Source organism: Cibotium barometz, chromosome 32 (assembly GCF_041138505.1).
Source record: "Cibotium barometz isolate CiBa-2024 chromosome 32, ASM4113850v1, whole genome shotgun sequence".
In the NCBI taxonomy this organism is placed as follows: domain Eukaryota; kingdom Viridiplantae; phylum Streptophyta; class Polypodiopsida; order Cyatheales; family Cibotiaceae; genus Cibotium; species Cibotium barometz.
Genome location: NC_141077.1, coordinates 30,300,492 through 30,325,533, shown reverse-complemented (window position 1 = coordinate 30,325,533; position 25,042 = coordinate 30,300,492). Strand labels below are relative to the sequence as shown.

Sequence of the window (25,042 nt, the reverse complement as noted above, 5' to 3'; positions counted from 1 at the left end):
ATCCTACTGTAACAGGTGATCTAGGTTGAAAACCATACATAAGCATGAAAGGACTAAACCCTGTACTCGTATGCTTAGTACTGTTATATGCAAATTCTAACATAGGAAGATAATCCTCCCATGAACTCTGTCTTTTGGATACATATGCTCGAAGCATATCCTCCAAAATCTGATTCACTCTTTTAGTCTGGCCATCAGATTGAGGATGATCTGAGGAACTCAAATTCAAAGTTGTTTCCAACTTCTCAAAAACAAGTTTCCAAAATTCACTCGTAAACTTAGAGTCCCTATCACTGACTATGTCCTGTGGTAACCCGTACAGTCTAAACAATTGCTCGATAAACTGCCGTGCTAATTCGGTAAAAATCTAGCCATTTTTGTCAAGCAATCTACCACAACCCAAATAGAATCGTGGCCTTGATGTGTTCTTGGCAATCTGGTAATAAAATCCATGGAAATACTTTCCCATTTATTACCTGGGATTTGCAAAGGATGCAACAACCCAGCCTGTCTAAAGCATTCAGCTTTATTTGCCTGACAAATTTGACACTTGAGAACATAATCTTCTACATACCCTTTCATCTTTGGCCAATAAAAAGTGTGTTTCACTAATGATAACGTCCTGTGTATCCCAGGGTGTCCAGCAGAAGGGGCGTCGTGACACTCCTTAAGAATCTTGGACTTAATGTCCGGGATCTGTGGTACACAAATTTTGCCATTACCGAATAGTAAACCATTCCGAATCATCCACTGGCCTCCTGCAGCCTAAATGGTAGACTGCTCAGTCATTGAGTCTTGGTCAATCAATGAGCTCCCGTCCTGGATCTTCTGCCAAAATGGACCAAAATAACTATCAGTCCTGCAAAGCCCCCTCTTTTTTTTTTTTCGGAAAATTGATCCTTCTATTAGTTAATGAGAAAACGCCATAAGGCTACAAAGCTCACCTCGCAAGGAGGGATAAAAACACAGTGAACACCTGAGCTCCACCCCCGTGGTGGCTGGCCGCTCTTTGGGGGGGGCTACCTAGTAGTACATGTGGGAGGTGAGAAAAGCCAAACTGGAGGCCTGTAGTGCCAAGTGACATCCTCGCCCCTCGCGGTGAGGAAAGGGCCAGGCTGCCAAGTGCGGAGGAAAGCCTTGCGGCGCCCTTTCATGCGATCCGAGTCGCCCTGGAGTTTCCCCCATGTCCTCTCAAGGTGTGAATGATGTCCACCCAGAGGGCCTGTATGACCTCCGCCGGTGGAGTCGCCTGGCGGTCAATGGCCTCCCTGCATCGGGCTCTCCAAATGTGCCAAGCCGTCATGCTGCTGATCATCTCCCATCTGTGCCCGACCCCCTCCTGAGGGGCTGCCGAAGAGAAGTCTGGCGTCGGAACCACCGCCATCACCCTGTCAGAGACCTGGATGGTCGCACTGCCAGGGACGTCCTCATATCCAAGGGCCGGGCCGCTGTCCGTGGCCCAAGCCACCGCACCCCACGTCACCAACATCTCACCTGGTGAGCCTGCAAAAACCATCCTGAGAGCGCGCTGCCAGACCTGCTGTGCCTGTGGGCAATCCCATAAGCAGTGCCGCTGCGACTCCTGTGCATGGCCGCACCGAGGGCAGGACGCTGGGTGACTGCCGAAAGCTAGCCAATCCCCCACAGCCAGTCCTCTATGCGCTGTGAGCCAAAGAAACAGCGTCACCTTCCGGGGCCGGAAGCTGGCCCAAAGGCGCTGCCAGAAGTCCCTAAGAAAGGCAGGGGAGAGCCCCTGTCGCCGCCAATGCTCAGCCGCCGCCGCCGGGGTGCTCGCTATCCTGTGTCTCTGAATCCGCCGCCCCAGCCTCGCTGTGTACTGAAAAAAGGGGATGCCTGCCTGCAAAGCCCTCTCAATGACTGAAATAAGTCCGTAGAAATCTCGGTGAACGACAAAGTATTCACCTCTCTATATCCCAATAACTAACCTTGGCCACCCTTTTATAGGCTCTTGGCCGGTCATCGAGCGTCCACACTTGGGCGCCCGCCCGTCCATACTTGGGTGCCCGCCCGTTAGTATTTCCCTAACTCAACTCATCAATCAGCTTGCCTAGTTCCAAGCTTCCCAAAGCCTCGAAACTAGTCTTGCCTCCGTGTAGCACACGGTAGATACACACTGTGCACATGACATAGGGTTGGCCAACGAGATTGAGTGTCATCTACCTTTTTACTTTCAAAAGCAACCGGTCTACCATCTTGAAATAAAGCAGCCCCGATAGCATAGTCACTGGCATCAGTTTCAAGAACATAAGGCCGACTAGGATCAGGTAATGCTAAGATAGGTGCTTCCTTGACTTTATCTTTCAAAAGTCAGAAGGCCATATCCAAATCGTTATTCCAAGTGATAGGCTCATTTGACTTATGTCCACGACCTTTCAATAAGTCGGTCATCGGTAGTGTGAGCTGAGAGTACTCCCGTACAGATTTCCGAAGAAAAACAACAAAACCGAGAAAAGAACGAAGTTGTTTCACTGTTCGCGGTATAGGCTAGTCCAAAACCTTCTGAACTCGGTCATAGTCAATGCTCAATCCATCTCTAGTGATCTTGTGTCCCAAGTAAATGATGTCGGTCATAAAGAACTCACATTTACTTAACTTAGCATATAGTCGATTCTGTGACTGCCCTCGTAGAAAAGCTGTGGACCAGACTGGGAAAACCAAGCAATTGCTCCCCGAGTAACATACATTGCGCAACCACTCAAAATAGATAAGACAATCGTGAGGTGTCTGACATGATCCTCAAGAGTACGACTATAAATCAAAATATCATCCGGGAACACCACCACAAATTTTCCCAAATGTTCACGAAAAAGATCGTTCATTATTTGCTGGAAAGTGGTTGGAGCATTGGTTAACCCAAAAGGTAATACGAGAAACTCGTAATGGCCATACCTAGTCCGAAAGGCGGTTCTTTCAACATGCCTTTCATGAATACGTATCTGGTGATAGCCAGTACGTAAATCTATCTTCGTGAAATATTTCGCTCCTGCTAACCGGTCAATCAGGTCATCTGATCTAGGGAGAGGATAACGATTCTTAATGGTCAACTTGTTCAATCTCTTGTAATCTATACACATTCTCCAAGTGTTGTCCTTCTTTCTCCTAAGCAACACAGGTGCACCCCAAGGTGATTTACTTGGACGGATCTGACCCATCCTCAAATAATCTTCGAGTTGTTTAGCCAACTCATCTTTGAGTTGTTTAGCCAACTCATCTTCCTCAGCTTGGCTCATCCTGTAAGGTGGAATACTGACAGGATGAGCACCAGGGATCAAGTTAATACGATGATCTACCTGTTCAGGTGGTAAACCCGATGGCAGTTCCTTAGGAAATACGTCTTGAAACGAATCAAGTATCTTCTGTAATTCTTTGCTTTCAAACACACTTAATTCATTTACATCCATGGAAGGAATGAGAAAGGAAGAAAGTGGAATCAATACACAATGGAAAGCGGTATACAAAGAAGCATATATTATATTTCCAAAATCAATTGTATTTACAAGAGGTCCCTGAGAGGGATGAATACAATCACCTAAAAGGATGTAACAACCCAGTCTGTCTAGTCTAAAGCGTTCAGTTTTATTTGCTTGACAAATTTGACACTTGAGAACATAATCTTCTACATACCCTTTCATCTTTGGCCAGTAAAAAGTGTTTCACTAATGATAACATCCTGTGTACCCCAGGGTGTCCAGCAGAAGGGGCGTCGTGACACTCCTTAAGAATCTTGGACTTAATGTCCGGGATCTGTGGTACACAAATTTTGCCATTACGGAATAGTAAACCATTCCGAATCATCCACTGGCCTCTTACAGCCTGAATGGTAGACTGCTCAGTCATTGAGTCTTGGTCAATCAATGAGCTCCCGTCCTGGATCTTCTGCCAAAATCGACCAAAATAACTATCAGACCTACAAAGCCCTCTCAATGACTGAAATAAGTCAGTAGAAATCTCGGTGAACAACAAAGTATTCACCTCTCTAATCCGACTAAGCGCATCTGCAATACTATTCATGAACCCTTTCCGATAACGGATCTCAAAATCAAAATCTTACATTAACTCTGCCACCCAACGAGCTTTCCTGCCTCTCAAATCATCCGCATCACACACATACTTGATTGACTGATGATCAGTCAATACCACAAACTTGGAGCCATATAAATAATGTCTCCAAACCTTGAGAGCATGAATCACAGCATAAAGCTCCTTCTCAAGGGTTGGCCAACGAGATTGAGTGTCGTCTAGCTTTTTACTTTCAAAAGCAACCGGTCTACCATCTTGAAATAAAGCAACCCCGATAGCATAGTCAGTGGCATCAGTTTCAAGAACATAAGGCCGACTAGGATCAGGTAATGCTAAGATAGGTGCTTCCTTGACTTTATCTTTCAAAAGTCTGAAGGCCATATCCAAATCGTTATTCCAAGTGATAGGCTAATTTGGCTTACATCCACGACCTTTTAATAAGTCGGTCATCGGTAGTGTGAGCTGAGAGTACTCCCGTACAGATTTCCGAAGAAAAACAACAAAACCGAGAAAAGAACGAAGTTGTTTCACTGTTCGCGGTATAGGCCAGTCCAGAACCTTCTGAACTCGGTCATAGTCAATGCTCAATCCATCTCTAGTGATCTTGTGTCCCAAGTAAATAATGTCGGTCATAAAGAACTCACATTTACTTAACTTAGCATATAGTCGATTCTGTCTTAAAATAGATAAGACAATCGTGAGATGTCTGACATGATCCTCAAGAGTACGACTATAAATCAAAATATCATCCGGGAACACCACCACAAATTTCCCCAAATGTTCACGAAAAAGATCGTTCATCATTTGCTGGAAAGTGGCTGGAGCATTGGTTAACCCAAAAGGTAATACGAGAAACTCGTAATGGCCATACCTAGTCTGAAAGGCGGTTCTTTCGACATGCCTTTCATGAATATGTATTTGGTGATAGCCAATACGTAAATCTATCTTCATGAAATATTTCGCTCCTGCTAACCGGTCAATCAGGTCATCTGATCTAGGGAGAGGATAACGGTTCTTAATGGTCAGCTTGTTCAATCTCTTGTAATCTATACACATTCTCCAAGTGTTGTCCTTCTTTCTCCTAAGCAACACAGGTGCACCCCAAGGTGATTTACTTGGACGGATCTGGCCCATCCTCAAATAATCTTCGAGTTGTTTAGCCAACTCATCTTCCTCAGCTTGGCTCATCCTGTAAGGTGGAATACTGACAGGATGAGCACCAGGGATCAAGTCAATACGATGATCTACTGCCCGTTCAGGTGGTAAACCCGATGGCAGTTCCTTAGGAAATACGTCTTGAAACGAATCAAGTATCTTCTATAATTCTTTGCTTTCAAACACACTTAATTCATTTACATCCATGGAAGGGATGAGAAAGGAAGAAAGTGGAATCAATACACAATGGAAAGCGGTATACAAAGAAGAATATATTATATTTCCAAAATCAATTGTATTTACAAGAGGTCCCTGAGAGGGATGAATACAATCACCTAAAATACTATACTGGGTGTCCCTATGCTGAAAAGAAAAATATGACTAGACTAATCTATCTGGACTTCAAGAGTCTTAAACCACTCAATCCCTAATAACAAGTCTACATTTTCTAGATGCATTACATAGCATTCCATAGTATCTTTGTAGTCCTGAATCTGGATTGGAAGCATCTCCACCTTGCGATCCCAAACTTGCCTTCTCGCAGGTGGGGCGTAGCTCATAGGTATGGTCGCTGAGTGTCGTATCAAGACTCAATTTCTGCACAAGTTTGTAGTTAACAAAGTTGTGTGAGCTACCAGGGTCTAAAAGAATGTGAATCTTATGGCCATTCACTTCTCCATAAACTCGGAGAAGATCATGCAAGCCAAATACTTTAGAATTGAACAGACAATCAGAACAAGTACTAGGGCGAGAAAGTACAGTAATTGACGTACCAGTCAAAGACAACTGATTAGCTACCTTTGGCTTGGGTCCTGCGTTTGTCTTGGTACCCTTTTGCTTTGGGCACTCGCTACGCATGTGTCCTTTTTCTTCGCAGATAAAACAACGTCCTTCCTTCTTGAGCTTTAAAGCCCTAAGGAGTCGTTTCTTCTTCGCTCGTGTCGAACTGGAACTCTTCGAAGGTTGGTCCGAAGACTTTCCTTCTGTCGTGTTAGCCATAGGTGCAGAGAACTCTCTTTTATGCTTGTTCCCCTGCTCGGTAACGGGTTTCGACTTGGAAGAGACCATTGTATCATCATAGATACAAGCTGAATGAATGGCCTCGTCCAATGTTTTACATTTGTTATTTTTAACCTGTAATCGGAACGAGTCTGGTAAACCAGCTACGAAAAACCCCAAAAGAGTAGTGGGATCCATCTTTGTAGCTTTCATCTGCAAGTCACGAAACTTCTGGAGGTAGACCTCATAAGTGAGGTGCTGCGAGGTCATGGTCAAAGCTGAAAACCGGGCAACAACATCATAATCATCCTCTTTCTTGAGGAATTCTTTCTTGAAGACGTCTTCGAATTGTGCCCAAGCCGTTGGCTTAGGGTTGAGTTCCTTCCACCAAAGCAAAGCTTTGCCGGACACAGGAAACCTGCTGCTAATTGTATCTTCTTTCCGTCATCATATGGATGAAACTGAAAGTGAACTTGCCACTTATGTAGCCAGGTGTCCACGATCTCCTTGGTGTGCTGCTTTTGCTCGCCCCCGAACGGTTCCGGAGTAATGTTGGGGCCCAAAGCTGAAGCCAAGGTATCCATACCCGAGAAAGTAGAGAGGGTAGTGGTCAATAGAGCAATGGAGTTCTGCAAAGCTTGCATCTGGGCTGCGATTTAGGCCTGACGTTCCGTTGAAGAAGCTTCGAGAGCTACTTTGAACTCTTGGAAGTCTGATTTTGACACAAAATCGTCAAAAAGATCAGCATTGGTACCTTCCGTAGTCGGCAAGCCTTCGCGTTCCACAAGGGGCTCCGACTCTGATTCTTGGGTCGACATCGTGAAGAGGGTACGTGGAGAGAAAATTCGATCTTTGCACAATGAAAGTGCAAGGGAACTTGAGAGCTTGAGAGCTTGAAAACTTGAGAGATGTGTGGCAAGAAGCCCACTTAAGGGGTTTATAAAGATAGCCCCAAAAGCTAAAAATCTCCAAAATCTAGGCTTAGCTTTTGCTTTGCTTTTATATATATATATATATATATATATATATATATATATATATATATATATATATATATATATATGTGTGTGTGTGTGGATATATATATATTCTAGGTTCTTTAAATTAAAAAAACACCTTTGAAACCTTGGAGGAGGGGTTTTAAAAATTAAACTTCAAAAAAAAAACGAAAGCTCTAAAAAAAAACGTGGTCTTTCCTTGTCCCCCCCCCCCCCCCCCCTGGATTAGACCCGCCGGCGTGCTACTGTCTACTGACGTCGACCTGCTGCCGTCGCCAACTGTTGCCGGTGCCTGAAGTGCTGTCGGCGCCTGTGTGCAGCCTGCGCTTGCGCCAGCGCCTGCGTGGGCCTGGGTATCACCGCAGCGTGACCCTGGGCTACCGGCTTGGCCTGGGCGCCTGCTGGCCTGGTCTGGGCGCTGCCTGGGTTGGCTACGCAAGCCTGGCCGCCTAGCATAGGCGCTGCCTGGGCTGGCCACACAAGCCTGGCCGCCTGGCTATGCAGGCCCATGCGCCTACCAGCCGACTGGCCTGGCCGCCCATGCACTTGCGCCCTCAACCACCCGCAGCACACGGCCAACCACACGTGTCCAGCAACACTCGGTCAGCATGCTCACTCGCCAACGTGAATCTGCAATCCAGCACTTCTCTCGCTCTCTCTCTCTTACGCCAAAAGCAACGAACATGCTTTTTTTTTCTCTGTTTTCTCTCTACGGTCATGCGACTGTCTTTCCTCTTCTTTGCAAAGCAATCAACCCTTACTAAACTACCATCCCCATCAACATGGGTCTCTTTGATGAAGAAAAGCACATACTGAATCTGAAAACAGCAGTATGCACAGAAAAAACAGCAAGCTTTTTAACACATACCTTTCTTCGACCTCATCTTCTCTACCTACCGACTTGCTCGTTCACGAGGTATGCTCTGATACCACTGTCAAATCCCCACGGATCTCCTCGTGATCGTTCTTGGCTCGAGACTCGAAACCTGCAAACAAACGAGCAAACAAACAACAAGGGGGTGAAGGCCTGACTCACCTCCCAACCATGACAGCCGTGGGCAAGCCCACAGACTTGGTTGTCCCCACCGGGCCACGAGCTGAGCTAACTAGGTTGACGTACCGATCAATCTCCTCCTCGTGACGTCCCATACCGCTACGAAGTTGCCCTCGCGGGCCTCGAGATTGCTGCCGGCCTCGGCTGCGTAAAGCAGGTGCACGTCTGCACTAGATCCAGGCTCCAAGACCATAGAGCTCTCACAAACTCGCGAGACTCTCTATATCCCAATAACTAACCTTGGCCACCCTTTTATAGGCTCTTGGCCGGTCATCGGGCGCCGCCCGTCCATACTTGAGTGCCCGCCCGTTAGTATTTCCCTAACTCAGCTCATCAATCAGCCTGCCTAGTTCCAAGCTTCCCCAAGCCTCGAAACTAGTCTTGCGTGCACCCATTCTTTTGGGCGTCGTAATGTGATTCCAAGCTATCCATGTTTGACCCATAATATTTCCTTGCCTCTTCCACAGCATAAACCGAATGGGAGAAACCAAACGGAGAAGAGATTTGTGCGTCCAAGGTAGCAAAGGCAAAAAATAGGAAATAATGCTAAGCATAATAACCTGAGCTACCTTAACCCTCACGTGCATAGGCCACCCTTGAGCTTTCCAATACACAAATTTGTGCGTCCAAGGTAGCAAAGGCAAAAAATAGGAAATAATGCTAAGCATAATAACCTGAGCTACCTTAACCCTCACGTGCATAGGCCACCCTTGAGCTTTCCAATACACAAATTTATCCGAGATCCGAGCAGAAATCCAAGCAAGAAGCGCTTGGGGGTCCACATCCACACCCACCGGATACCCAAGATGACGAACAATGTCTCCTGTATGCACCACACGGCCTTGCCACCCTAATGCCTCAAGGTCAAATTCCGTGCATACAATGAGGGCTGATTTTGTTGAATTTATTTTCAGCCCAGAAGCCAATGCAAAATTATTCCAAGCTTCCATTGCTCGATCTATATTGGTTTTTTCGGCCCTGAGAAACATAAAAGTGTCATCCGCAAGGGCTTGAGCAACCAATTGCTTGCCATGAGGGAGATGCAAACCAACCACTTCACCATGCGATGCCATAGCATCTAGGCGAGACAACATAGGATGAGTGGCAATGGCAAAGAAAAGAGGGCTAAGAGGACAGCCCTGCTGGAGAGAACGGGTGAGAGAAATACCATCCGAAAGTCCTCCATTGAGCATAATCCGCGTGATAGAGCCAAAGCCAAGTAAATGCACCAAATTAGCCATTTTGGGACCAAAGCCCATGGCTGTCATTAACTGAGAAAGGAAAGACCAGCTGACATGATCAAAAGCTTTTTCAAGATCCATATTATGCAAAATATTCCTGCCATGCACAAATCCATATTGATATGGATGAATAAGAGTAGGAAGCACCTTCTGCAAGCGATTGGCAAAAATCTTTGTAAAGATTTTATACATAATACCCATAAGTGAGATCGGGCGCCATTGAGCCAAAGAAGTAGACGAAGGGACTTTGGGCAACAAACGAAGTATGCCCAACTTCCAATCGGCACGCATATATCCCTCATCCCAAACCCTTTGACAAATAAGCGTCAAAGGCTCTGCAAGCTAATCAGCATATTTTCGAAAAAACTCATTTGTCAAACCATCCCAACCAGGGCTCTTTCCCATGGGAAGTTTGGAGAGAACAGCTTCCACTTCCCCTTGGGTAACAGGAGCATCAAGCTGAACCGCCACATCAGGGTCAACTTGATATCGTGCTTCAGCAAACAATGACTCCCTTGCAGCCAGGACAGCTGGCGAGACATCCTCTCGAGGGGCAAGCAAATCTTCATAAAACCTGATGCAATGCTGAATAACCTCAGAAGGTTGAGTAATAAGGTTGCCTTGGGCATCCATCAACCTAACAATATTCTCACGCATATGTTTTTGATGCAACTTATCATAGAAGCGATGAGATTGATAGTTAGCATCCTGCAAAGCATCAAGACGTGCAAGTAGTTTAAAGCGAACATATTGTGCTTCCTGCACCCTAGATAGCTCCTTTTTCAGCCATTCTATGGCATCCACAACTTCAGAATCCATAGAGTCAGTAAACATGAACACCTGCAAGCCCCTTAAAAGCGACTCAAGAAGAGCCACATGCTGTTTTTGTATAGAGGCATTAGCAAGACCATAATGCCGCGCTAATTTCCGAGTGTTGGTAAGGAACACTAGCCAAGCATGATAATCAGCCATGGACACTCTTGTGGAGAAATGTCGTATCAACTGACGCATATAAACATCAAAAACTTCATGCTCCAAAAAAGTGTGATTTAAGCGCAAAGGCAAGCGTCCCAACAAGCCTTTATATGCATCCACAGGATGATAGACCATTTCAAACACAAGCGGCCAATGATCCGAGAAAACCTGTTGCTGATCAACCATCATAGTAAGAACCTCTAGCAAAAAGAGATCTTGATGTAAAATATACATCCTATCCAATCTAGCATAAGTGCTGTGACATGTGAGAGCTTATGACCGTAGTAATCACAACCTTAGTCTGACTAAACTGCACTTAATGATGTTTAAGAGATAGACAGATATGTGTCAATGCAATGCAGCTATATTAGATGAATGAATGATGTTACAATGAGATCCAAATGGATCTGTACTGCTGAATATGCTGCCTATATGCTGAATATGCTGAATGAACTGAACGAACTGCTGTCCACTATCTTTCCCTTGTTTCCTGGGAAGGAAACGCTGAAGGGAGGCTTTGGAACAGATGCTGAATGCTGACCTGAGATGAAACGCAGATGCGTTTGCAGATCTGAGGGCTGATGGTGATGCGTTTGCTGAAAATGATGCTGATGATGATGCGTTAGCTGTAACTGCTGCTGATGATGATGCGTTAGCTGTAACTGCTACTGATGATGAGCCTGAAACGCTGATGATCCAGATGAGGATGCGCTTCCATGGCTGAATGGAGAGGCGCCTATATATATGTGGGTGAGAGGGCTGGTCGGTCAGCTTAGTTGCAGTCGGCCAGATGTTAGAAGCCCACGACTGGATGCCAAAATAGCATAAATGCTGTCGGCTGCCCATCATGACTACCATGTGCTGTCGGCTGCCCATAATGAATACCTTACATGCTTATGAAGTCTAAGGTGCTGATGTTGGTGAGAAAACACCCTCATATATGCCTGACTAAATCATGATTAAATGCCTGATGAACCTGATGATGCTAATGAAGCCATAATGATGCCATGTCACTGTACACCTGACTGGTGTGCACGTGACATTCCCCGCTGCTAAACTGTTGCTGGGTGGATACCTGGCAACCTTCGACTCCTCTGTGATCCTTCTCCTCCGAACCACTGCCCCCTTCTATCTTCTGCTGGGACTGAGGCCGTCTGCAGGAGTGAAATCCTTTGAGCCAAGACTCTATGTACTGCGGGAACTGAATGGCAAATACCTGAGTCACCCCTGTTTCCAGAGGCAGGTGGAAACCTTTCACCTACCATCTCCGTCGTACCTGAAGCTCTGAACCTCTTGAGGCGATGTTGGAGCAAACTTCCGTCTTCTGTGGAAGAGAAACCCCCTGCTGTTGCCAGTTGAAGTCCAAAACTTATGTCCTCCTTTGATGATGGATGTCATTTTTCCCTGAGAGTTCATGGGCAACATGTATGCAAGACTGACTCCTAAGATGACTGCTAAGATGTCTGTTATGCAAGCCATGTGCAACCCTATATGCTGTGCAAGAATGCAGATGGATGGGTTACTGGTGCAGACCTAAGGGAAAATCCCTAAGGGTGGCTTGCAAAATTTTGAGAACTGGGTTTAACTGTGCGGAAGCGATAAAAATGATGACTGACTGAATGACTGATGAACTGAACATGCTCTAAGGCTGGTTACCCTGTAACGCTCTGATACCAATGTGACATGTGAGAGCTTATGACCGTAGTAATCACAACCTTAGTCTGACTAAACTGCACTTAATGATGTTCAAGAGATAGACAGATATGTGTCAATGCAATTCAGCTATATTAGATGAATGAATGATGTTACAATGAGATCCAAATGGATCTGTACTGCTGAATATGCTGCCTATATGCTGAATATGCTGAATGAACTGAACGAACTGCTGTCCACTATCTTTCCCTTGTTTCCTGGGAAGGAAACGCTGAAGGGAGGCTTTGGAACAGATGTTGAATGCTGACCTGAGATGAAACGCAGATGCGTTTGCAGATCTGAGGGCTGATGGTGATGCGTTTGCTGAAAATGATGCTGATGATGATGCGTTAGCTGTAACTACTGCTGATGATGATGCGTTAGCTGTAACTGCTGCTGATGATGAGCCTGAAACGCTGATGATCCAGATGAGGATGCGCTTCCATGGCTGAATGGAGAGGCGCCTATATATATGTGGGTGAGAGGGCTGGTCGGTCAGCTTAGCTGTAGTCGGCCAGATGTCAGAAGCCCACGATTGGATGCCAAAATAGCATAAATGCTGTCGGCTGCCCATCATGACTACCATGTGCTGTCGGCTGCCCATAATGAATACCTTACATGCTTATGAAGTCTACGGTGCTGATGTTGGTGATAAAACACCCTCATATATGCCTGACTAAATCATGATTAAATGCCTGATGAACCTGATGATGCTAATGAAGCCATAATGATGCCATGTCACTGTACACCTGACTGGTGTGCACGTGACAAGTGCCCTGAAACTGTTGTGAGGCATAAGTGTAACCCCTTTTATCTGGATGCAACCAGGACCACATGTCTTGTTTTAGCGACCTTGCTGCAAAAGCTTCCCACGCCATTCTCTCCGGGCCATCCATTACAGAATGAGGCGACGTGGCTTGCTCCCTGGAGACACACATATTAAAGTCTCCCATCACAAAGCCAGGATGAGAGATTGAAAGAGCACACAAGTCATTCCACAACAAACGGCATGCACGAGCATTATTTGGAGCATACACCCCTAACAACCATAAAGGCGTATCATCCCAAACAATCTGTATCACTAGAAATCTTCCATGAACATCTTGAATCACAAGAGAAGGCTGAAATTGCGAACGAACAGCAAACATAACACCTGACCGCGAAGCAGGATGTCCGCTGTAGAAAACATGAAATCCCTTATATACATAGGCTTTGCCAGCCAACTTATGCTGCTTATGTTCAACTGCACACAAAACATCCCAACCATGACAAAAAGTTGTACACCAAAGCCTGAACTGCTTTTGGCGCGAAGAAATACCCTTTACATTCCATTGTACAATTTTCATAAGCCTTCCCAGAAAAGGAATCAACAAGGCCGTGTACTAGGCCCAGGACAATCTGCCAAATCACGAACCTTTTGAAGCATTGCATTTTTAGACATGGTATTTGTGATCTCAGACTGCCCTTGGAGTTCCCGAGCACGTGCCGAAGGGTAATGACCATCCCATGGCGAGATGACCTCACCCTTCGAACCAAACACAAGAGGCAATTGTTGTTGTGCTTCTTTTGTTAGGCGACTTCTAATAGGATAGCGTTCTACTCTATCCACCCCAAGAGCCCCTGTACCCTGAGAAAGTTGGCCTCCCGGCCTCTCAATCCTGGTCTGTTGCTGGGCACCTGAACCCAAAGGGCGACGAGCATATGTATGTAAGGGCCCCTGATTAGTACGCAAAGGCCCCCGCCAAACAGCATCTAAGAAATCCCCCCGCAGGGCAACAAATCGTGTCTTTTTACCACGTACTTCCGCCCATGGCTGCTCAACCTCATTCTGAACATCCACATGTACATCCATGTGCTGGGCATCATGTAAAGGAGCATCATGCTCATCTTCCACGGGCAACTGCCCATCAACGATATCCTTAGTAGCAACAACTTGTTCTTTCTTAGGACATTCGGAGACAAAGTGGCCCATCTCACCACATTTGAAACAGTGGCCAGCAAATGTATCCCACCTCAATTCATACATTGAAGGTTGCAACCCAGCCATATTGACACGCAAATGTGCCGGCCTAGGTCCTCCAGTATCCCACAACATGCATAGACGATTTCGGTTTCTAGATGTCATTCGAGGCACCACCAAGACATCACCGATACCTCGCATGAGACCTGGTAAAACACGCCAAAACATTGGTGGGAATTGTTTCACTTCAACCCAAACTAGGCAAGCCTGGCGCAACATATCTTGGTACTCTGCCATAGGCTTCCGCGGAACCACATGAACCAACTGCCCATCCAAAAAGAGTGGCACTTGCTCCAAGACTGCCCTACGGGCTTCCGAAGTGCGAAAAAGTATTTCATAAAAGCCTCTCGGACCATCATAAATCTCCTCAAGTGCCTCAGGCGACACCAAGCGGCCCAACCATGCTCTAAGACGAGGCAACAACGGAATACGCCCAGTAAAGAAGAAGATAGCAGCACGATCATGAAAATCTGCTAGCTGTTGTAGCAACAAAGGAGTCTCCATGCATACATCAGCCACACCACCATTATCTACTCCAGCCATTTGCACGCTATTTGCCTTTGCAGAAGCTCACCAGTGATCTGTAGCAAACGTGCAAACTCCGGAGAAGGTACCTAAGAACTTTCCTCTGCATTCTCTCCAACATTCACCGGAGTGTAGCTTGCATCAACATCAAGCCTTTGACGTTTTTGTTGCTCCGAGGCATCTGAAGCATAACCCACATCCTTCTCGATCATCTCCTCAATAAGATCCATGTTAAGGCTATTGGCAGCCATGCCACCAACAGCAGCAGCCGGGTCATCCAAATCCATGTACAAAAGCAAAGAAAACCCGTTCTCTCAAGCCCTAATTCAGCACCTGAAAACCCTAATTCAGCACCTGCAAACCCTAAATCAGCAGCTGCAAACCCTAAATCAGCACCTGCGCAGCCAATTGAGGAACGCTTCCCACAGACCCTCTCTCTCTCTCTCTCACACACACGCTTTTTTTTTGGTAATATCCAGTGCAGTATATTTATATGCTCATAAATTTACATGATGGGAGGTCTCCGAAATGGAGAGTATCCCAAAGATCAGAAACATAAAAAGAAAAGCTCTATGCAAGAAGCATCCATATCACCCTCATGGCAGGCATCATATAAGGATTGCCGCAATGAGGCTCGGAAAGATTCATATGACTTGTGAATCTGCCGACCCAAGTATGCCAAATTATGCTCACTCCAGATTGTCCAAAGAGCCCAATATCTCACCCAAGAGAGAAATACCAAGAGAGAAATAGTGAGTATTGAGACAAAGACCTCATAAATCTGCCAAAGAGCCAGAAATGTTTCCCAAATCTGTGACTCGGGAAACGGAGCCGAAGATAATCTGAAATTCTCCTGAGGAGGATCCTAGAACCATGAAGTGCCAAAGCAAATGAAGAACAGTCTCTGAAGGAGCCTGACATCTTAAACATGTGGATGGTGCAATGCGACGTTTAGCAAGTGTGACCCCCACTGACAATGTGCCTGTCATACATCTCCAAAGAAAAAGTCTTTGTTTCAATGGCATTTTACACTTCCATAACATCCCGAGATTCTTCCGCCACCATGAGTGGGGCTTCCTTCTATGCCACAGAGAATTAGCATGTTGCTGAATCCATGGAGCAGGCTGAAGAAGCCTGTAAGCTTTGATGGAGGTTAAGGCGGGAAGAGGAACAGGATGAGTGCATGTAGCAAAGGGTTGCAATTGCCAATCCGTAAGCCTGTCTGTGTCAGCCAGGAGGAACAGGTAGAAAAGGATGTAATAAATCAGCAATTTTCTTCCATATAGACCTATGATGCATTCCCAATGCATAGGAAGCAGTGGCCTGAGGAAAAGATAAGACATAGCCCTGATCATCTACCACATCATGTATGTATCTAATTCCCAATTTCATGAGATTGTATGCCCGAACAGGTTCCTGTAAAGCGAGTGGAATGTCAAAGATGGCACTCCAATGAATACTTTCTTTCCTCATTGAGTTTGTCCCCGAGCAATTATCAGGAGCCCATTTGACCTTAGAAAGTACTTGTTTCAAGTCAAGTATCAGAGCAGTAGAGAAGGGACAGCCAGGTATCTTCCCTACAAATCTCCCAATGACAACCTCCCAATGATCAGTAATCCAATGACCATAAACACAAGTCCTCATGTTGACACACATGGATGCTAGCATACAAGTCCATGGCTGTTGTTGGCGGAAAAAAGTATGCAGCATAGTCGCCTTCCTTGCAAGTACATGATATCTTATATTGAGGACATTAAGTCCACCATGCATCCTAGGAGAGCACACCATTTCCATCTTCATCAATCTCAATGCTTTCACAGCAGTTTTTGTCCTCCATAACATCTCCATAGCTTGAGACATAAAGGCTGAAATATCCCTGGAGGACCAATGCAGCAAAGGCAAATAGAACTGGACATAGGACATTACAATGGACTGTACTATTCTAAGCCTGACATGAAGAGGCCAAGTAGAAATCTTCCAATATTCCAGTTTATGTTGAAGTCTTTGGAAGATCCATTTTAGATGCTGCTTCCTGGTGATATGCCATCCTATGGGATAACCCAAATGTCTAACTACATCTTTGGAATGCACCACCTGACCCGGCCAAAGAATAGAATGCCAGTCACATTGTTTGAGGGGAAGTAATTTAGATTTGTCAAAATTGACATGCAATCCCGCTGCCAAGCCATACAATGAAAGAGTGGTCCATAAGCATTTGAACTTCCCGAGAAGAATTCTGTGGCATAAAGAAGGAATCATCAGCATATGCTTGTGCCAAAAAAGATGCAGCTCCAGGGATTTTAAGACCAGTCATCTGTCCTGTGTTTGTAAGATGATCAAGATACATTAAAAGGGGATGGGTCGCAATGGCATATAAGAGAGAACTAAGAGGACAGCCCTGTCTAGCTTATCGACCCAATGTCCATGACCGAGACAGATGACCCCCAAGAATGCACTGAGAAGTAGAGCCAGAATAAAGCCAGTAAACTGCATTTGCCATCTTGGGACCAAAGCCCAACTTGGTCATGATTTGAGAGATAAAATCCCATTGAACAGTGTCAAATGCCTTAGCAATATCCACCTGCAATATAAGCACATCTTGATGCGAATACTTAGCATATTCAATTGCAATCAAGGCATTGGATATATTGTCATGGATTTGTCTTCGCGGCACAAACCCATACTGATGAGGATGAAGTCCCGCATCCAGTATCCTGTGAAGCCTATGCACAATCATTTTGGTAATGAGTTTGTAAACTACAGGCATCAAAGAAATAGGCCTCCAATCTGACATATGGTCACACATGTTTTTTGGGCACAAGTTTAACTATGCCATGCTTCCAAGAGTGCGGCAACTGATTTTCTTGCCCGGCAATATTGATCATTTGCAAGAGGACTTCTTTCAAATCATCCCAAAAAGAAATATAAAATTCCACCGTAAGGCCATCCCAGCCAGGGGACTTGTATTTGCTGAGGTGGAACAATGCATTATCAAGTTTTGTGTCAGTAAAAGGTCTCTCCAAGGTAAGATCTTCATCCATTTCCACTATTCCAGAAACATATTGGAGAAATTCAGTCCTAGCCTCAGTCATTTGATTTGATGGGGAACCAGGAGCGGAGAATAATTTCTGGAAATAATTCTGGCATTCATCTTGGAGATCAGAGAAAGAGTGCGTCCAAGAGCCATCTAGCTTCCTTACTCTTAGGCATGAGTTTTTCTTTCGAGTAGCATGCAAGCCCTGAAAAAAGGCTTTTGATGAGTAGCCCTTATCCATGAGGGACTTCATTCTTGCCCTAATCTGCCATTTGTGCAATTTCCTCTGATCATTAACAGTCAATTTAAACTGAGCATGTGAAAGGGAATCCTTTTCTAAATCAGAGAGAGGCCTTAACTGAGAAAATTCAATCAATTGTTGTGCTGTCCTTTTTGCCCATTTGACCTCATTCCTCCATTCAGTCATATGCCAGTTGCCATACTCCCTAATGACATTCTGCATACGAGAGACAAAGCTGTCCCAAGCATAATTCATGTCCTCCTGGGCATGCAAAGGCAAGGGATGAATTGCAAGTCTGATCATTTGCTGGAAATAGTGATGTCAGAAATAAGCCTGATTAACATGCAATAATCTATTGGAGAGGGGTGGCAATCATCCAGAGGCATGCCAAGCTGCAAATTCATCCACAATGGGGCATGATCTGACAATCCCAATGAGAAATCTATAAGGAGATGAGGGCTAAAATCTGCAAATTGTGGAGGGTAAAACAAATACCATCTGTCAAGCCTTGCCCAGTATGTAGTAAGTGCATTATGATGAAAAGTATATCCAGGCACTGACCCTTGGAGAAGCACCCATAAATCTTCAGCCTGCACAGAAAGAAGCATGCTGTCCCATTTCTGCCTTTCCAATGATAGCATATGAGATCTTGAAGTGGTGGGAATTATTAAAATCTCCACAGATGAATGCATTGGATCTCCATGAATATCTGCATAAAGAATCCCATAATGAAGCCCTCATGGCAGAGGTCTGTGAAGCATAGACTGATGCAAACTCAAGAATATCACCATTGACATTACATTGTATGACCATCCATCTGCCACTGCTGTCATTGAAGGCTAACTGAGGCTCCAGCTCATATCTAACCAGTATGCATACACCTGAGTAGGTAGTGGTACCAGCATAATATATATCATAACCGCCAAAATAAACATGATGACCAACCATGGAGTGTTGATTATGCTCTTGCAAACAAACAATATCTGGCTGCATTTTATGTACATAATTCCATAAAAGCCTCCACTTTGAGACATTGCAGAGGCTCTGTACATTGTAGGTAAAGCACTTAAGTGTTTGAGGCATGAAAGAAGTATATACAGCAAAGTATCAGATATAAAAAACAAGACATCAGAGAGGCAAAGCCTCTGCCTGCATGGGCTGCATTCCATCATGACCCATGAAAGACATAGCATTATCCCCTTCTTCTGAATCACATATGGGGATGCCCTTCTTCAAAACCCCCACCCAATTTTGAAGGACAGGAGCTGAAGTAGAAGCCTGTCCTGGTAAGGGAGAAGAAGCATCCCATTGACGAGATTGAAGGGGGCGTTGCTTCAATACAACCACCTTCTTAGGTTGTTGAAAACCATCCTAATCAATCCCCGCAGATTCCTTCATCTTCTCTTTTCCTTTATCTTTTCCTTTTCTAGCAAGTGACTGCACCTGATTGATTGGTTTGGCATTCTTTGCTCCATTTCTATTTGCTGTCTTAGCTTACAAATTCTATTCTTTTCCCGTGTCTGGGGCGGCAAGGCATTGGGAGAGGGGGCTGATGCAGAACCATTGGGCATTCAGAGGCTAGATGCCCAAACTTGTGGCAGGCAAAACAAGCTCCTGCAAACACACCCCACTTCAATTCAAAATACTTTTTTCCCAATTGTACTCCCTCAACTTCCACTGCAATAGAAGGAGGGGTAGGTGTATTAGTGTCCCAGAGAATGCAGAACCTGTTACGGTTTCCCATGGGGCATGGAGGACAAATGACCTGTCCCAAAGAAGCAGCCAGGCCAGGCAACTCTTCACGCATGTAGTCCGGGAAGTTAACAACCTCAACCCATACAGGACAATGATGACGTATAAGACTTTGATAATCCTTGTTTGGGGACCAGGGCATAGCATGTACCATCTGCTTCCCGCGTAAAACAGGGGAGAGAATTCAAGAAGCCTCTGCTTGCACGAAGCATCTGATAAATGCACCTCATAAAAGCCTTTGGAAGCAAAATACACTCCCTCTACAAAGCATCCTCCAAGGATGGACTTAATCCACTGCGCGACATCACTGGCCACTGGGATTCTTCCTGGAAAGAAAATTATAACTACAGTTTGAGACAACTTCCTGAGAGGATTCACGAGGGACGGCAATTTCAATTTGTACGACGTGACCTCTGGAACCGGTTTGCCCCATTCCTGTCGTGACTGCTGAAAGTCATCCTTAAGGGTGTCAAAGACGTACTAAGCTTCCATAGTAAGTTCATCATCTTGTGATGCAGGCTCTAATAGGCGACGCTTAGCATCTGCAGGTCTTTCTTTTCGAGCATATGTACAAAATTCCAAACCTGAAGCCATGATTGAAATACGACTCTCTCTCTCTCTCTCTCTCTCTCTCTCTCACTCACACACACACACACACTCACACACGCGTAGAAGAGAGGGAAAAGGCAAAAAGAAACGAAGGGCTGGATCTGCAGTTCACACAGTCAAATCAGGACACACACACGAGAAGCTTACATAGGCAAGCAGTACGCAGTTGAGAAGCGGGCAGGTGAGAAGCGAGCAGGTCGCAAGACAGAAGCGAGCAGGTCGCAAGACAAAAGCGAGCAGGTTGCAGGCCAGAAGCGAACAGGTTGCAAGACTACTCACACTCACACACACACACAGTCGCACCTGGAAGAAAGGAGGACACACCACAGGAGGGCTGACAGTAGGCGCTTGAACAGCAAAGACCACGAGAGGCTGGATAGGCAAACAGTGAGGGCAGGCAACAGGCGGCACACGGCCGGCGCTGCAGAGGCAGCAAAGGGCAGTAGGCGGCACTGCACGGGCAGCAGTCATGATCTCTCTCTCTCTCTCTCTCTCTCTCTCTCTCTCTCACACACACACACACACACACACTCTCTCTCTCTCTCACACACACACACACTCAGAAAGGGATGTACAGAGAAGAGAAATGAAAGGAAGAAGAAGACGGGAAATGCTGCAGATCACCGGGGTCGCAGGACAGAGGATGCAGGTGCACAGCAGGTCGCACATCTAACGGACAAGTTGCAGCTCGACAGGTCATAGGTCGCAAGTCATAGGCGTGCAGGTCACACAGGTCCACACAGGCGCATAGGCGAAGGTCACACAGGTGGCAGCTCGCAGAGGCACACACAGGCGAAGGTCGCATAGGCCTCTCCATATCTCTCTCTCTCTTGCACTCTCTCTCTCTTGCACTCTCTGTTCAGCACATTCTAGTGCCACTCTGCTTCCGCTCTGTGCACTCTTTCAAAATCAGCCATAGCAGGGTTTGTATGGAAGAGCAAGAGAGAATGTCCCATCCAATTTTGAACCCTTTGCCCAATTTTGCATGATCAGTCATTCTCCCTAATTTTTTTATACACAGAAAAAAAAACGATGGGAAGCAGAGACTCACATCAGGCATGTGCTAGCAAGCTTCTTTCATGCACCTCTAGGTGGAAACGGCAACACTTCAGGAGGTCGCCACCCCTTCACACGTTTGAACAAAAAATATATATATATTAAACAATTTTTTTTAAAGCCTTATCACTTAAGGCTTTCACACAAGCCTTCCAGGTTCGATAACATTTTAATATAAAAAAAACAAAAGAACAAAAACGGCCAGATCTCCACACAAAAAAAAAACATATGTAGCAACGGCAAACCATCGGCGTTCTCCGTGTGTATTCACAGCAAGATTCCTTCGCTACAACAAGGGCACATTTACTGCAACATCTATACCACAGGTGTGATCTTTTCATAAATTAATCACACTTCCAATACAAAAAAAACATGTATAGTATTATTTTTGTGTTCAAGAAACCCGACATTCTAGGCACATCACTCTTTGGGAGCCAACATTACCTTCTATGGGCTGAAGACACCTACTCATATTTACTGGACACATTTTACCATTTTCCAGTAAATCCTCTTTCCTTGCAGTAGCTTATGGACAAAGAGAGTTACGAGTTCATTTACATTCAGGACTCTCCTCCTCGGACATCTTCTCCGACAACACCTCCGGTGCCTTCTCCTGTACCTGACCCTCCACCTCGCATCTTTCGAGTACAAGCAGCTACACCTGCCTCAGAGCCTCACCAGTAGGACGTGTGGATCTTTACAGTTACAACTTCCGAGAAATATCCGCACCATTATTCCTTTCTTTTGTCGGTTTCCATACGTGGGCCTCTCCATTCCGGTGTGTCTAATCCTCTTCCACAATCTTGGTCTCTATTCCAAGGGACCACCATCCTTGTTTACTATACGCGCTGCCTCACCGGATTATTCTTCGCGGACACCTAAACCAGTACCCGAGAGTCTAGCCCGGCCGACCACGGTACTTGCTGACCCCTCCCGCTCCCCCCCGCTACACCGAGTGGTCTATTCTTGCTCCCCCCTTGACAACCTCACCCCGACCTTTCTCCATGACATCGACTTGCCCTCCCAGCGATGGTTCTCACTAGAGCAAAACAACGCCAACAAGAGCTGCAGCAGCACAATCCAGTTCCATCTCTTACCATGGTGGATATACCAATCATTGCAGATGAACCTGCTCTCACCCGATGGCAGCAGGAGATGCACACCCAGATGGTAGCTATGCAAAGTCAATTCCAAAAGACGTTAGGGACTCTTACATCACATGCAATAGATGCAATCCTGACATTCTCAAACTGCAAGTTCAACGGCTTCAATCGATGTACCAGTTCCAGACACCGACATGGCCCCCCCCCCCCCCCCCGAGGTAGAAGCCGATGACTTAAAAGTTATTTATCGCTTGTTACAAGCATCAAAAACTAAGAAATTAGACATTAAACCTCCTAAGTCCTTTTTCAGCCAGTGCAATAAGCGCACACTTGACCAATGGTTGTACAAGCTCCGCTTGTACTTCGACTCTATGGACCTCACCCGCATGCATGCATACAAATCTCCATGTTCTCCCCCTTCTCTAAGAATCCACATGAGCCGTATCCTACAAGAAAAACCTAAAAAAAGTACCTACTTCTTGCATATTCAAAACCTAGTTATGGTGACCGAGAGATACCTGGCTTAGGCAACCTTGATAAAAACACGACGGCACGCAAACCTTGCTTTTTTCCACCTCTGCGACTAGGATTACTCTGATACCAACTTCCCAAGGATCACACAAGCATAAACAAGATTAGAGAAACCAAATAAAAGGGGTGCAAGCAAGCTCCCCACCCAACCGTAGTTTCGCCTCTGCAAACCTCCTCCAAGCCAGGGGCTAAGGTTCCACTCCCACGAGTTCATGCCAGGTCAACCATGGCATCTCATACCACCAATGCGTGCCCATAGGGGCCCTCGGCAAGATTACCCCACCATCCACAATGTCCATGGCAAGAGTAAGCCTCTTGGTCCAGGTCTAGACCACAATGAATCAATAATAACCTAAGACTCACTCATATAGTGCTTATTGTTGCTATAAATAACAGTCTAGACATAAATAGCCAATAACCTTGGATTTATTAAAGCTGAACCTTAGCCACCTGAATCCACTTGCTTTCCCTAATCCTAGGGCTCCCCTAATCCTAGGGGATTAGTCTCTAACCCCAAGGGTTAGTGCTAGGTACATAACACCAAGTGAGCTTGTCCAAGTCAGACCCTCCACCCACCTCTGAAGGTGTGCAACTGTTTCAATGGGCCACGTGTCCCGATGCATATTTTTCCTTCATGGGCATAAATAACTCATTAGAACATGTCTCTACTTGCACCAGATGGCGATGACTCCTAAGGACATCCTCAACCACATTCTCCTCTCCATGTACTTACTCCAAACTGAAAGATAAACTAGAAAAGTAAATTCAACCAGTGAGGCGACAGACCTTGCTTAAACCAGGTGAGCAAATAAATACCTGAGAGACTCTGGTGAATGTAGATTTTGAACTAGCACTTATAAAGAAGTGCCATCATTTGCAAAAGGTGTGCACCATAGCAAGAGTCCTGGTCATAAGTGGGCACCTTGGAGATTCCTACTCTAGCATGCAGCTGGATGCCATCATTTGCGAAAGGTGTGCACCATAGCAAGAGTCCTGGTCATAAGTGGGCACCTTGGAGTTTCCTACTCTAGCATGCAACCGGATGCCCCTACTAGTGCAACACCTATGAAAAGAATCTGTCTGACAGCATCCCATCCATGACAAAGGCTGGTCCAGATTGGGAGAACTGCAAGCATTGGTCCTGTATGCCAGATGATGCACAAGCTCTTGAAGTGTTCGATCAAATTGGAGAATAGAAGGTTTGATATGCTTGATGCTGGCTGTACGCACGATGTCATGGCATAGCATGCAGCTCAATGGTCTTTATTTCCTTTGCTGGCTATACAATCCAATTTCAGTTACAAGCTATCATTATATAACATGAACCCAATGGCCAATACTTCCTTTGGTGGCAATGCCAATCGATTCCAATGGAGCATTTGAAGGCACACAAGTCGAAGCTATGTACACAGTGATATGGGTGAAGCTCTTTTTCAAAGGGCACTATGCAAAAGGACTTTCCGATGCGTTGCAAGAAATGGATAAATCCATGATGAGTTTCTTTTTTCCAAGCGACATCTAGACCTCGCTTGAGTAGGGTGGAGAGGACCAAGCTGACCACTCAGGCAAGAGCCCGCCAAGAAAATCCATGGTGAGTTACTCTTTCCACAGGGATACAGCATGTTCATACAATTTACCCTCACAACAAGCAAGCAAGTGCCTTTCCATTATGAAACCATATTATCATCCAATAAGCCTCCTACTCTAGCCAGTTGTAACTAACCAGTTGAACATGTAATACTCAACTAATTGGTGTGTTACATAAGTTGCATAAAAATTTAACAAGAGAGAAGCAAAACTCACCTGGATTGGACGATCATCGCTTCGCCCACATCAACAGCAAGTATGCATGCATCACAAGCAGGTGAATTCAAGACGTCTCAATTGCTTATGCATATGTGCGTGTCTATGCATGTGTATGTGTGTGCATGTGTGTGCATGTGTGCGTGTGTATGTGTGTGCGTGTGTGTGTCTTTTACAGATTGGAGACCCATCACACACTCATTGCACTGGCGT

The 25,042-nt window shown here is 45.6% G+C and overlaps 1 protein-coding gene across 6 annotated transcripts in view; it reads right to left on the bottom strand.

Annotated features, from left to right (window-relative positions):
• The window catches only part of LOC147620070 (pentatricopeptide repeat-containing protein At2g33680-like), a 36,488-nt gene extending 11,793 nt beyond the window's left edge, over positions 1-24,695 (bottom strand). For 3 of the 6 annotated variants that reach the window (XM_086772229.1, XM_086772230.1, XM_086772233.1), the window contains exon 1: positions 23,843-24,695. The gene's annotated coding sequence lies outside the window, so the exon portion shown is untranslated. Of the gene's footprint in view, positions 1-21,387; positions 21,694-23,842 lie in introns of those variants that run through there. The other 3 variants (XM_086772231.1, XM_086772228.1, XM_086772232.1) reach the window with 1 other exon arrangement.
• Positions 24,696-25,042: the final 347 nt, after the last annotated feature.